General features: G+C 36.1%; 1 protein-coding gene across 3 annotated transcripts in view; it reads right to left on the bottom strand.

Moving 5' to 3' along the window:
• Positions 1-15,265, bottom strand: part of LOC106078102 (gelsolin-like protein 2) — a 40,989-nt gene that overhangs the window by 20,836 nt on the left and 4,888 nt on the right. Inside the window, exon 1 of one of the 3 annotated variants that reach the window (XM_056025279.1) lies at positions 9,408-9,536. The exons of the other annotated variants lie outside the window; for them this stretch is intronic. The gene's annotated coding sequence lies outside the window, so the exon portion shown is untranslated. Of the gene's footprint in view, positions 1-9,407; positions 9,537-15,265 lie in introns of those variants that run through there. 3 annotated transcript variants of the gene reach the window in all.

Genomic DNA, 15,265 nt, shown 5'->3' on the forward strand with positions numbered 1-15,265 from the left:
CGTTATCAAATCAATGAGACAATAGAATGGGATTTGATACAATAATATTGATATATCTGTGAATTTAGATAATCACTTGATCTAAATCTAACTAGATACCACTTTCCTAGGAATTTAAAACCTAATTTAAGTAAGCTTTTTAAATAATATTATGTTATAAATATAATTTTTTTGTGACTATGACAATTCTTGGCTTTTCATCTTAATAAACGCAGACATTGTAATTACGTTTTAGGACCCCCCTCAACCAGTATTCAATGGCGGGGGACACACGACTCTAAACATAATAGTAACTGAGTATTATACAGCAACATTTTTGGCGTTGATAAGTAGACCTACACTTTGTTGTACATAAAAACAGTTAAAATATGAATTCATGCTTGTCGGCTGGTAAACGCATCAACAAAATCGTTTCTAATTTTTGAAACCTTTGGGCTTCCATAGTTCCATAAATACAGTTCCTTTCGAAAGAATCCCGATAGTAAGGATATCCATCGAGTACGTCCATGGGTCTACAACAGAGGACAATAGACAACCTGATGATGGTCAAGTTTGAACAATGTCTGAATGATGTTAACCTTAATTGTTGTGAAAACATGAAACTTAAGGTTTTGTTTTATGTGTTTTTAGCAATGTAATCTTCTACTGAATAAAAAAAAATGAACTCGGATCACACAAGTACACGTACTTTGTAAGGGAAAATTAGATGTTGCAACTAGTCTCTAGAATCAGACGAATGTTATGGAACAAGACTCACCAAGTAAGTTGACTCAATTGAAATTATACAAACAGGAGATAATCGAATTGCGTCCAGTCCTATAAGTCTATCTCTAGGCTCACTGCCTTGATATCTCTTTCCCTCTCAAACACTCATTCTCTTTAGTTCCACTTTCTCCCAATACTTTTCTCTTTAATAAATGACCGCTTAATGCAAAACTGAAACAGAATTCATTTGGACCCAAAATATTCACGAACACACACACACACACATATACATACATTATACACACGTACATATTTCTGGAGGCAGGAGCAAATATTGTCTGAAACAAACAAACAAACAAACTAACAAACAAACATATTTCTGAACGTTTTTATTTAATTTTTTCACAAAATTGTTTTATTTGTAAAGACAGACAGAAATCAACGAATTATTGGACGGCTTTCTTTTCTTTGTTGGCAATATTGCTATCGACTACAAATCAACGAAAGACATATTGTTATTCACAGTATTTCTGAATGAAAGTTAGGAAGCCATGGTCTAACAATTGATCTATTTACACTCGTGTCATTTTATAAGGAAAAAAAGAGTATTTTCAAGGACGAGTACATCAGCTGGTATGCTATAAGTCGCCATCGGCACCACTTCTAGAGACTATTGACTAAATCTTATGTTAGCAGTTTTTTTTTCCTTTTTTTTGTTTGTTTGTTTCAGTTCATCTATTAGCAGACGTTGTATGATAAATGCCTCTTTGGGAAATTCTGATCGATAGCGCACCATTGACTCGCCCAGTTTTGTATGAATATATAGGTCAAAGTTCACGTTGGATTCATGTGTTTAAGTAAGTGAAGCGCTGGGTCAATTCTTACTGGGTGCCCTGAGGTGAGTGCATTCTGTGAAATCTGAAAACGGCCTGGTTATTGTACTGTCATATAGTTTACACTACACATGACTACAGTATTCTTCACGGTCAAAGTACGGCGAAGTCATTCGTTATCGGTACGCCTTCGTTCAAATAATGTCTTGCAAAGGTTTTAGAGGAGGGAGAGAGAGAGAGAGAGAGAGAGAGAGAGAGAGAGAGAGAGAGAGAATCTGATTTGCGAATTTCTCTTCAGAGCAAGCTAACGGATATATTGCAAAATTTGGATATAATAGAACTAAATATTTTCATGCACATGCACAAACATTTCAAGATTTGAAGAATTAACACATCGTTATAATTCACAAGCAAAATAAAACTAAATACTTTTGAAATTTGTATCGATTGTATTGAGAGGCTCGTACATAAATTTGAAGGGACTCGAGTCACCAATTAGCACAGTTTAAAACCATCAAACGTAAGAAAATTCATAACTGTTTCAACGTAGGTCCCTATAGTTTTTTACTTGTAATGTTTTTTTTTTCCACATTAAGAGACTTTAATGAGCTGATTGTTTTTTGTTTTACATGCTTTTGATGTCCTTTCATAAATGATTACATCCTAGTCCAAACATCCTGCAGGACGCAGGGAGTGGCAGAGGGCAGGGTCTGAACCGAGACAACAACCCAGAGCGTATGCCACACGACAAGGCAGCCTTCCTCTACCAACTGATGCACCCCGAAGAGAAAGATACGCTAAACCTCTGCGAGATAGTATTGGGCTTTTTTAGTTTTTACGATATCTTTGATATTAAAAACAACTGAGTAACAATGCAATTGAAATACGCTGTAGTGGAAATTTGAAAGCTGGTATTAGTTTCTCCTATTTTGTGGATGCATCCCCCATTACCTTTCCATTGTCTAACTATAATTTTAAAATTTGAAAATTCCCCCGGGCCCCAACTTAATGGGGGCAGCCAAATGTGTGTTTTTACATTAAATATTACACAAAATACAGGGCCCCCCAAAGAAGTCAAGCCCCCCCCCCCGGCGAATTCCTAGCAACGCCACTGGAAAGAAGTCCAGATGGATCACGTGGTAATTAAGGTTCAAACGTTCCTTCAGAAGTCTTAGACTAAACCCCCTGCAGGGTGGCGGGTGGCAGGGGGCGGGCGGCGTTCGAAACCTGGCCTGTTGTGATGACAGCACGAAGCGCTTACCACTTGGCCAGACAGCCTTCTAGTGATTCTTGTGCATTGAAGAAAGTTCATTTAAAGCTCAAGACTAGGTTCTAATATGTTTAACGAAGTGACAGTTTCAGTGTTTGACGAAGTGACAGTGTCAGTGTTTAACTAAGTGACATTGTCAGTGTGTATTACAAGTCATGTTTCTTCTTTTTAACTAGCAACGTGTCTCCTGACATCCAGCTCTCAATGGACTTTCTTCTGCTACATTCACTTTGAATTCATTAAGTTTAATCCATTTTTATTCTAATGAATTTTGTGTGTGTGTGGGGGGGGGGTTGACATTGTGTAGGTAGATTTACTTGCATTCAAGCATAGGCTCTTTTCTTTATTCCTCTCTTCTTCCATTTTTTCCCTCCTCTTTCATAGAGTGTGTGTGTATATTTCTATTATCTGAATAGATTCTCTTGTAACCATGAGTAAGGCTGTGGCGGATAATTTGTATTGGCTGAAAATATTCTGATGCAATCACGAGTAAGTCCATCGGAGTGGAGGCTATAAATAGGGTAGTGGAAGTTGATGTAAGGGTACAAGCTGGAGTCTGAGCAGTGGCGGACTGGGTATCAAATTCGGCCCGGGCATTACCATATAAACCGGCCCACAAATGTCATATATATATATATATATATATTAGTGTGTGTCTATATGTAATTAATCTTCATTACATTCTTATCTTTCATTCTTTCAAACGTTTTTTCTACCCTAGAACACTCTCTTAATATAATTAGTGAAAGGCAGTATACACCACCAAGGGACAGCTAGGGAGTCTGGGGGAGCGCTGTAAGCTCCCCCAGTGGGGTCCGGGGCGAAGCATTATTTCCGTTATTTTAAGCTTTAAAAATGCATATTTTGAGGTATCTACAGTGCAATTAGCCTGCTACTCTTCCGCTAAAAAAAAAAATCAAAAACTAAATCTTCTATTCAGTGGAGTCCAGCGACTGGTAGAAAAAGGTAAAATGCTTTAGTTTTTGTATTGGAGGTGGGGGGGGGGGAAACAACAAAACCCCTTTTGGCTACGCTCATGAAATTTGGTGACTGTAGTTTGCTTAAGTTGGCTGCACTGGGAAAGTAAGTAAAGTTTCCCTTTCAGACAATGAGATCTGAGGCCTGTGATGGTTCGAACTCCTCCTCTCTCGGCTACGCCTATGTGTTTTATCATAGGTGTAAGCCTAATTCTATTCAATATATATAAAGTTTAATAAGGCATCGAAAACTGGATGTATGCTTTCGTAGGCTTACATAATGTATTCTATTTATACATGTATGTAGTCTGAAAACTATAAACACTACAATAGTAGCCTTAATGAGTTTCAAACATTTTGGTATTACTTATAGATTACAGACGTTTCTTCAAAAAAATAAAAATAATTAGGTCCTACGCATTTCACGTGTCAATCTAGTCATGCATGTTGATCTGTGACTTAAAATATGCTAAGTCATTGGTTTTCCTGGCTGACTCAAGCAACCCATTCCTTTAAAGTGGTATCACCACAAATACAAAACTAGGGGTCTATCTAGCCGTCGTCCTCCCTACATTGCTCTATGCCTCAGAAACATGGATAGTGTACAGTTAACATGCAAAGAAACTGAATCACTACCACGACATGTCTGTGAAAACTACTGAATGTCAAATGGCAAGACAAAATACCAGATAATGAAGTCCTTCAATGAGCGGCTCTGCAAAGCATCCACACAATTCTGATGCAGTCCCAGCTGCGATGGGCAGGACATGTATACAGAATGGAAGACCACCGCATCCCTAAACGACTATTGTATGGCCAACTAAGCGAAGGAAAGCGCTCACAAGGTGGTCAAAGAAAGCGCTTCAGGGACACCCTCAAAGTTTCTCTGAAGACGTTCAGCATAGACCTAGCCACCTGGGAGACAGAGGCACATGACAGAGCCTCATGGCGTCGCGCTGTGAAAACTGGCGCACAAGTTGCTGAGGAAAAGAGAACAAAGCAAGGCCAATGACACTAGCTCCAGCTGGAATAACGTGCCTAGTGTGCGGCCGAACATTCCGGGCTCACATAGGTCTCACCAGTCATACGAGGAGACACAAAACCCCAGTGCAAAGCCCTCAGCCCCCTGGATGACAAAGTGGTCATAATCGAACTACGATGGACGAACTATATATATATATATTCTTTACCAAATAAGAGAAAGCATAACGGTTAGAGAGGTACTTCTAAATGTAAAAAGCTCTTGCTTTGTCCTAGATCTAGTACATTCTCAAAAACGCGATTTGTGTATGAATATATTATTTAAAATGTAAATGATTCTGAATCTCCTTTCATTAAATATCGGATGTGACAGCGCTATATAAATTATTGTAATAATTTTCATCATCAATGACTTCATACTAAGCATAAGTTTGCCATTAATCATAACGGTACATACATTAATTTCGATCTAGATTTATGTTTTAATTAAATAATATTTTTTTGTTAGCCTTAAGTGTAGTATTTTTAGATCTATGTTATTACAAATAAACAACAAGAAACTTACATTTTTTCTTTTCAAATCGCAGAAAGTATAACTTTATACGGTTATACCCATATTGAGCTATGAATAAGTTGGGTGGTTTGCAATTTCGCGGCTGTGTGTATGTGTTTAAGTTAACTTCTTTTAAGTTTTGTTAACGAGCTAATTGTCTCCCCTTTTGCCGCATTATATCAATGTTTTCTAACTTAACCTCTCCCATCCCTATTTTTCGTTAACTTTCAATGGAACCATCAAAAACGGGTGAGGGAAGGAGCAAAACAAAAATAGGAGTGCCATGAAAGGCCCATGCCGACCAGCAAAATGATCAGGCCAAACACAGTCTCGAAGACATCAAAGTAGTGTTGAAGGCCATGCCGCTCGTGCATAGCAGAAAGTACGGTCTAACGTTTTACAAATGATAATACGTACAGTGTATAGTGTAATTCTTAAATTATATTCTTGTTGAATTTCAAACAAAATTAATTGTCATAATAATTTAAAAAAAAAAACCCACAAGAAAACGTGTTCGCTCCTTTGTGTCTTGTTGCTGTCACTTTTTTAAAAAGTTGTCTGCATTTAATTTTTTTTTCTTTGGTCGCGACCAGACAGGCCCATTTGGTACCGGCCCACCGGGCATTTGCCCGTTTGCCCATATATACAGTCCGCCCCTGAGTCTGAGTCTAAAGGACGTTTGCATTGTTAAGTTATTGAGTGAGTTGGACTTTGATTCATTGGTCACAGCACACACACCTACACACAAACACACACACATATATATATATATAAACCTCAAGATTCCCCGTGTCTCACTTCTCTGCCCTGTGTGTCTCCTAGTGCACAAGTGTATCTTATCTTATATACTACAGATGTTACTTCAAAAAGAAGATAATTACGCCCTACGCAGTTGGTGTGTCAATCTAGCCATACATGTTAATCAATGACTTTAACTCTGCTAAGTCGTTGGTTTTCTTGGCTGATTCAGGCAACCCATTCCATTCTCTAATGGCACTAGGGAAGAAGGAACACTTGTACGAATTAGTTCTAGCGTATGGAAATAGAAATATGCCTCTACCTTTGTGTCTTTCTGAGTATTTCATTAGGTTTTTCGTTTTTCAATTTGTAAATTTTGGTTTAGTGTTTTATGTATTAATGACAGTTTGCGAAGCAGTGTCATAACAATATAGAAGGTGTTCCTACATACATATACATTGATGTTGAAAGCCGTTAATAATGTGAAAGTTACGTTCATTTTTGTTTTGTTTTGTTTAACTAGAAGTTTGTTCAAGTTTTGTTTAAGTTTTATTTAAATAGAAGAAGTTTGTTCAAGTTTTGTTTAAGTTTTGTTTAAGCCTGCATTAAGAAATAAATACGCCTACAGCGGTTAAGTTGAACTAGCTGTCTACAGCTACAACCCAACGACCGTTGACAACCTCCCTTTCTCTCTTTTAATCCTTGTCTTTCTGTCTTTACTCCTCTAGTACTCTCTCTCTCACTCCAGACCCCTCCTTTTCCTTTTAAATTTCTTCACTTGTTTCACTAAAAATTTAGAATATGCCAGAAAGGATAGTTATTTTAAAAAAGAGAGAACCACGCTTGACATTTTGCTTAAACCACTCCAAAAGAAAAGTGAGACCAAATATCGACCTAAATACTATATCACAAGTCCTCATTCCATTTTTTTTTCTTTAACCGAACTACTCCACAAAGCTAGGCAGTCCTGTCAAGATAAGGGAACTTTTGTTACTAAAAATTGTACTGATAAGTTTAAAATGTGCCAGATTTTTTTTTGTCTGCCATAATAGAATTATCTAACTTGCACTAATGAAGTATTACATAAAATGCTAATTTATTTTTTCCACCTCTAGTTATAGTGTTTATCAGCCCAGTTTGCATAAGATACATGTTGAAACTGCAATACAATCGTAACAGTGTAACATCTACATCCCAATTACTTAGCTTTATAGACCCTACTGATGGATAAATGGATTACTTGAAAAAACAAACTTTTTAATTAGGCCATGAAATGAGATCAAGTATATAAACATTCATCTATTGAACTTACAGTCTGAGACACATGGGAAACTGTCATAAAATGTGTCAGGAATGAGCCACAAAATAAGTAAATGTTTTTTTAAAATAAGCCAATATGCTAAACGAGGAGGGCCTCAGTATGCACCCACATTCAGGCCACCTCTGCATTCCTCCGCTGATCCAGTACCATGGTCCGGTGACATATAGATCGACCGCTGAATACCATCATTTTAGATCGAAGGCACATAGGCCTACAGCGTCTACTACACATCCAGCGTTAAGTTCAGACATCACGATAAATACGGCAGACAGGGTCCTCAAAGGGAAGCAACCACGCCTGACGATTGAAGTTCACCAAAACGGAACTACGTCACCTGTAGCTTGATGTATGGTGCAGCATTTTCCAGTATTGAAAGGACTGACCCCCAACCTTTTTTTTTCTTTCCGTAGCATCTTGTTTACGGGTCATTGGTTTTCTTTAAAAAACTACTTTTCCTGTCACCAGCTAATGTGAAAAAAAAAAAAAACATATTGCTGTAACAGGAAGACTTTAAGGTCCCAGTCATGTAAGTTAGAATGGTTCGTCATTGTGCTGGCTACATGGCACCCTCTTTCTCCTTGCCTAGTGTAACAGGTAAATCTCTCTCCCTTTTCTTAAAAATCTCGATCTTTGGATATTTAATGAAATGTGTAATACAAAACCATGGTTTACAGTTAAAGTTTAAAAATGTTTGGCATTTACTTATATAAAGATCGATTATTGTAAAAATGAAAATCTATTAAAGTAGAATGATCAAGTATTAAAGTAGAATGATCAAGTATTAACGTAGAATGATCAATCAAGTATTAAAGTAAATGATCAGTTATTAAAGTAGAATGATTAAATATTAAAGTAGAATACTCGATCAAGTATTAAAGCAGAATGATCAAGTATTAAAGTAGAATGATCAAGTATTAGAGTAGAATTATCAAGTATTAAAGTTGAATGATCAATCAAGTATCAAAGTAGAATGATCAAGTATTAAAGTAGAATTATCAATTATTAAAGTAGAATGATCAATCAAGTATTAAAGCAGAATGATCAAGTATTAAAGCAGAATGATCAAATATTAAAGTAGAATGATCAAGTATTAAAGAAGAAAGATCAAGTATTAAAGTAGAATGATCAATTAAGTATAAAGTAGAATGATCGAGTATTTCTAAGTCGAATTTGAAAACAATAAGTAAGAATGTGTAATTAAATTTTAAGTGTACTCATTCTTCTCTTCTCAAAATCAGTTCCCCTATCATTTCTCCCCCCCCCCCCCCACCTCTCTGCTTGTATATCTCTTTTCTTGTTGACTACTTCCTCCTTTCTTCCTCTTTTCAAAACGCTTCCCTCTCCCTCCCTCCCTCCTATCTCGCACTCTCTTTGTGGAGATTGGAATATAGGACAAAATGTCCGGATTGTTTGGGATTCTACTTCCTCCTTTTATTATTTGTCTCTGGCCATGTCCTTCGTCAAGCCAAATCTTTGCTCGTTTATTACTTTCTGGCTATAACAGGATGTACAAAGTAATCGATCATTTGGAACATCTACATTACCAAAACAGACATCAATATATTACCATAAACAGTTTTGATTTATTGTGTTACAAATATAATTATCTATTGGCATAAAAGTTTGCCAATCGAGAAAAAAAATGGATCTAGTTTCGCTTTGAGAACTATTGAGGAAAAAAAGTCACAGAAAAACGACCGGGTCGAAAGAGAACAAACCGTAAATGTGAGCGTGGGAAAATACACATTTTTGACTTACATTGTTACACTTTAATACGACGTTCCAGAAAGATGGGGACCTGGACAGACAAGTCTAACTTGTTTTAATAACATTGCTAATAATCATGCTTCAAAGTGAAGTTCAATAAAGAATAGGAAATAAGGTCATATAATATTTCGTTATTCGCTAATCTAAAAATGTTGTTTTGCTATATATTTAGTCTGTATTTTTAAATTATCATCAAGACGTTTTAAACTCTTTGCATACTGAACAGATTTAAACCAAAAAAAAATAAAAAATTTTGACCTACTTCCAGTGACGAAATAAAAATTCCTAAATCCAGAATTACTTAAAAAGAAAAACACATCAGGCGAGCGACACGAAACTATTGAACGCCTGGTTATCTTTTTCGTTCTAACCGTGAAACTAGTCAATGTAGTTTTCTCCCTTCTTTGAACCGCCAGCAGCGACTGCCGTCTGTTTCAGCTGTTGTATGAAAGATAATCGAAGATGCCCCTGCTCTCCATCGCTATTCTTTAAAACTCTATTTTTGTTTGTTCCAATATATCAATATTTAATAGTAAAAAATACCGAACAGTTTTATTTCAGTAACTAGTCTAGGCTACATTTGGTCTGAAAAAAAAATGCTATTGGGGGATAGTATAATACTATTTTTGTTTGGTTCGCCGTTTAGGGATAAATAAACTTGCCACCAGAGGCAATGATACGTTTCCATTTTATTCTAGTTCTAATGTAAATAAATCTGTCAGAAAAAAATTACGGTTTTGAAAAAAAAAGATTACTAAAAGAGAGAAAGAGTTAACAAAGTTTTAATTTTTTTTTTAAAAGGAACGAAGCTGTAGCGTAAAGAACTAGTAGTCTACTTGCTTTCTCAATAGGCCTACTATTGTTACCACAGGAAGTCACAAGACAGATGTCAATATTTTAATTATAACTTAACCCCACGGATATAAACGATTGCTATTTACAAATAAGCTTTAAGTTTAATATTAAACACATAATGTTATTTATATACCTTCAGTGTTTGGCAAAAAGCGATGTTCTTGTTAATAATGTATACAATATATAGGTCAGCAGCATCAGTAGTTATTGGTGCAGCATGATGTCGAAATCACCCTGTTAATGAGCCCTTTATCTCGGACAAATCAATAGTTGCTGTAGTCTATTGTTTCAAGCCTTGTCGAATGGATCCATGGCAAGCTGAGCTGCCGCCTCGGGGTCCTATATACCTGAGTCTATTGGTAATGTTGAATCTAACTTTTCTGCTACTTTCAACATGATTTAAGAACGAAATATTAGACTATTACACCAGTACAACAATTCAATAGTATTGCGATAGTCGTGTTTAAATCCTGTTCATAATGTAAGCCAAACAAAATCCACTGTAGATTTTCTTAAAATATTTCTTCTTAATGTTATTCATAAAAAGTATTTTTTTAAGAATATACAGGACACTTTGTACATTTGATGATTTAAATATCAGTTTTATTTTTTGAATTACTTAGTCAGTACAGTTTAAATATTCTTTTTATAGTTTATGGAGGATCTCTTTGAGGGCGATGCCCTGTCTAAATTGTTGTAAATCCGGCTCTGATAATTTAATAAGTGGACATGAACATAATAAGCAAACAGTCGTAAACATCATATACACAGAGCTGTGTTATAGTAACCAATAAAAAGGTCTTGATTTAACGGCAGTCTCTATCAGTGTGCCATGAGTGATACACGAAGCCGTGTGACAGGGAGAAAGCAATGTAAATAGTACTAAACAAATAATTCACGTTTCCCCATGACTACACTTCTCCCCAACTCCATGTTTTGATATCACCAGATTTACTGCTTAAGCAAAATTTCAGAAACCACTTCGGAAACCTGCAACCTATAAATGACCTATCGACATTTTTTTTCTGAGGGTTTCAGCACTTTTGTAGGGTGCCCTTTAGAAATGGAGTAAATGAGTGTGTATGGAAAGGGTGGAGGGGGTGAGGGGAATAAGAGTGACAAAAGAATTGTAATGTTAGGTCAGAAGTGTGTTTTGACTATCTAAAACAAACAGGCTGAAGCCGTAGGAGGTGTTCCGGTTCTCTGTTTTAAAGAATGACGTTATTAATGAAGTCTCAATAAACAGAATATTTAAAAATTCAATCATTCATTTTGTTCCTTCAGTTCTTCCAGTCGAATAAAGATAATAGTTGCAGATTTTCTTACAGGGAGGAAAACATATAAATAGCAAATAGATTTTGTTGGTGTATCCGGTGTACACAATTAAAGGAAGTGTTGAAGAATTTTATGCAATTTTTTAGCATTGCGGGACAAATTCTTCTAAGTTCTTCCTTTTTAGCCACAAAAGAATCTCAATTTGGAGAAAGACTTGCTCCATGGGTTACACGTCACGAGCCACACCGTCCGATGGAACAGATCCTCAAGAGCTTTATAAAACTCTGCATACCGTCCAATGGAACAGATCCTCAAGGGCTTTATAAAACTCTGCACGCCGTCCAATGGAACAGATTCTCAAGAGCTTTATAAAACTCTGCACACCGTCCAATGGAACAGATCCTCAAGAGCTTTATAAAACTCTGCACGCCGTCCAATGGAACAGATCCTCAAGAGCTTTATAAAACTCTGCACACCGTCCGATGGAACAGATCCTCAAGAGCTTTATAAAACTCTGCACGCCGTCCAATGGAACATATCCTCAAGAGCTTTATAAAACTGTGCACTCCGTCCAATGGAACAGATCCTCAAGAGCTTTATAAAACTGTGCACTCCGTCCAATGTAACAGATCCTCAAGAGCTTTATAAAACTCTGCACACCGTCCAATGGAACAGATTCTCAAGAACTTTATAAAACTCTGCACGCCGTCCAATGGAACAGATCCTCAAGAGCTTTATAAAACTCTGCACACCGTCTAATGGAACAGATCCTCAAGAGCTTTATAAAACTGTGCACTCCGTCCAATGTAACAGATCCTCAAGAGCTTTATAAAACTCTGCACGCCGTCCAATGTAACAGATCCTCAAGGGCTTTATAAAACTCTGCACACCATCCAATGTAACAGATCCTCAAGAGCTTTATAAAACTCTGCACACCGTCTAATGGAACAGATCCTCAAGAGCTTTATAAAACTCTGCACACCGTCCAATGGAACAGATCCTCAAGAGCTTTATAAAACTCTGCACACCGTCTAATGGAACAGATCCTCAAGAGCTTTATAAAATTGTGCACTCCGTCCAATGTAACAGATCCTCAAGGGCTTTATAAAACTCTGCACACCGTCCAATGGAACAGATCCTCAAGAGCTTTATAAAACTCTGCACACCGTCTAATGGAACAGATCCTCAAGAGCTTTATAAAACTGTGCACTCCGTCCAATGTAACAGATCCTCAAGAGCTTTATAAAACTCTGCACGCCGTCCAATGTAACAGATCCTCAAGGGCTTTATAAAACTCTGCACACCGTCCAATGTAACAGATCCTCAAGAGCTTTATAAAACTCTGCACACCGTCTAATGGAACAGATCCTCAAGAGCTTTATAAAACTCTGCACACCGTCCAATGTAACAGATCCTCAAGAGCTTTATAAAACTCTGCACACCGTCTAATGGAACAGATCCTCAAGAGCTTTATAAAATTGTGCACTCCGTCCAATGTAACAGATCCTCAAGGGCTTTATAAAACTCTGCACACCGTCCAATGGAACAGATCCTCAAGGGCTTTATAAAACTCTGCACTCCGTCCAATGGAACAGATCCTCAAGGGCTTTATAAAACTCTGCACACCGTCCAATGGAACAGATCCTCAAGAGCTTTATAAAACTCTGCACACCGTCTAATGGAACAGATCCTCAAGAGCTTTATAAAATTGTGCACTCCGTCCAATGTAACAGATCCTCAAGGGCTTTATAAAACTCTGCACACCGTCCAATGGAACAGATCCTCAAGGGCTTTATAAAACTCTGCATACCGTCCAATGGAACAGATCCTCAAGAGCTTTATAAAACTCTGCATACCGTCCAATGGAACAGATCCTCAAGGGCTTTATAAAACTCTGCATACCGTCCAATGGAACAGATCCTCAAGAGCTTTATAAAACTCTGCATACCGTCCAATGGAACAGATCCTCAAGAGCTTTATAAAACTGTGTGGCCCGATGGCCGGAAAGCACCTCGCCGTCATCCAGAAATGGCCTGCGGACCGTAATTCGCCGAATTTATCAATAGATACCAATACAAAACGATCAGATGCATTGAGTTCACTAATAGATGCTGATTTTATAACTGTCCATATTAAACTAAAGTGTGGCATGTACATATATATTGTATTGATAACTGTATGTTTGCCTTGGTTAGTTATCTATTTTTGTCTTCTGTGTTTGCATACAAATGGCCAATCAGTCTGACGGTTTCAATCATTTGGTATCGTATAACGCTATTTTATTAATGTGCATTTTTGTACTTTCGTAGCCATATCTTGTTTTTTATTTGATTGCTAAATCTTTTTTTTATTTTTAGTATATCTAAGTTACATTAATATCTTATACACAACAGAAAGGGCAACAAAACAAAACGAGAAAGGCTGAGAGCGCAGTCGTCATAATCGAATACTTCACAATATCTGCTTCACCGAAGCCAAAGGTTTTGATTTATATTGTAGAGCGAATACTGTAAAGTCCAACTGCCTTTTTTTCCCCTATCATCTCCACTTCTTCCGAGACAAGGGTACTTAGTCCAAATCGTGAACAGTTCAGTGGCTACCTTTAATTGCAAAGTTTATGATCATTTACACTATTTATTGCAGAGTATGTAAGTTAATGACTTACATATTTTTGAAATAACATAGCGACAATTTTTCTCTCTAATAACTTATATTTCCATGTTTCAAATACGGTCAACTAGCAACTGTATAATATTATCTTTTTAATTCTTAAGCTTTTTTTTTTTTGCTTACATTATCATATACACATTTTTACTTTTATAAAATTAAATCAAAAACCATGATTGCACATTTATCAATCAGGTTTTGAGCATTGAAGATAAGCCATATTGTATTGGGATTGAATGTAGATAAAACAACAACAACAACAAAACAATATGATATGTACATACCTTTGATTCTATTTGGGTATTTCTATACTACACGTTAATCACAGCAATCTGTTCTTCAATTCTCTGAATATTTGTCTTTTTTAATTTTGATTAACACTAAAATACTTTTTTGCCCAAGGTGGGGCAGTCTAATGTCGTACCCAGGACGATAACAGCACTTAGATAAGAACTTAAGGGGAGGAGGACCACCTGATGCTATTTTTTATATTTTTTAACCAAATGCATTCATATTTGGTATACATATATATGGAGTTAATCTAATGTAAAAAATGTAAAAAAAATCTTTAAAAATTTTTTGGTTGCCATGGAAACGCCGCCATATTGGATTTTTTAAGGTAACTTTAAGCCGTATCTACTCCTACAGTATTTGTTGAAAATGAATGAAATAACTTGAATTTAATACTTAAACAATGTATCTAGAAAGATATAGACTTAGAAATTGAATAAATCTTTTTACTTTTTAAATATTTTTATTCGAACTTATGATATGTTTTTTTCTATAAAAAATGACAATTTTGGAGACAAAATGTTGAAAATTAAAAAAATGAAGACTAAAATTGAAAAACTGGCTCTATATAATGGAACTACATTATGTTGTTAACATATATTCCAAATTTCATAAGAATCCATCAATAAATAAAAAAGTAGATACAAATTGAAGAAGGTGACCAAAGCAAAAATGTGATTATCGAGAAAAACACCTAAAAAGAAACAAGTCTTTTTAAAATGATTTAAACAGTATTCTCCATAGGTAGGGCCAATTTTTTCAATTAATTTTATTTCCCTGCAAGCTTAAGCTGCTCTCCTTAAGTGACATCTGTGTTAAATAGCTTTATTTCTCTTTTATACTGAGTCTGACAGGTTTTTTTTTAGGTCCCATTTTTTGAAAGCTGATGACTATGAATAGTAATGGAAACATGCAATCATTTTTTAAGTCATACAAAAATCCAAAGCCAAATTTCCAACAGATCCAAGGACTGAAAAGTTTATTCTTTTAAATTAGATACATTTTGTTTTGCTTTAGTTACTTTTGGGTGAA

The sequence above is a fragment of the Biomphalaria glabrata genome, chromosome 4 (genome assembly GCF_947242115.1).
Source record: "Biomphalaria glabrata chromosome 4, xgBioGlab47.1, whole genome shotgun sequence".
Lineage (NCBI taxonomy): Eukaryota > Metazoa > Mollusca > Gastropoda > Planorbidae > Biomphalaria > Biomphalaria glabrata.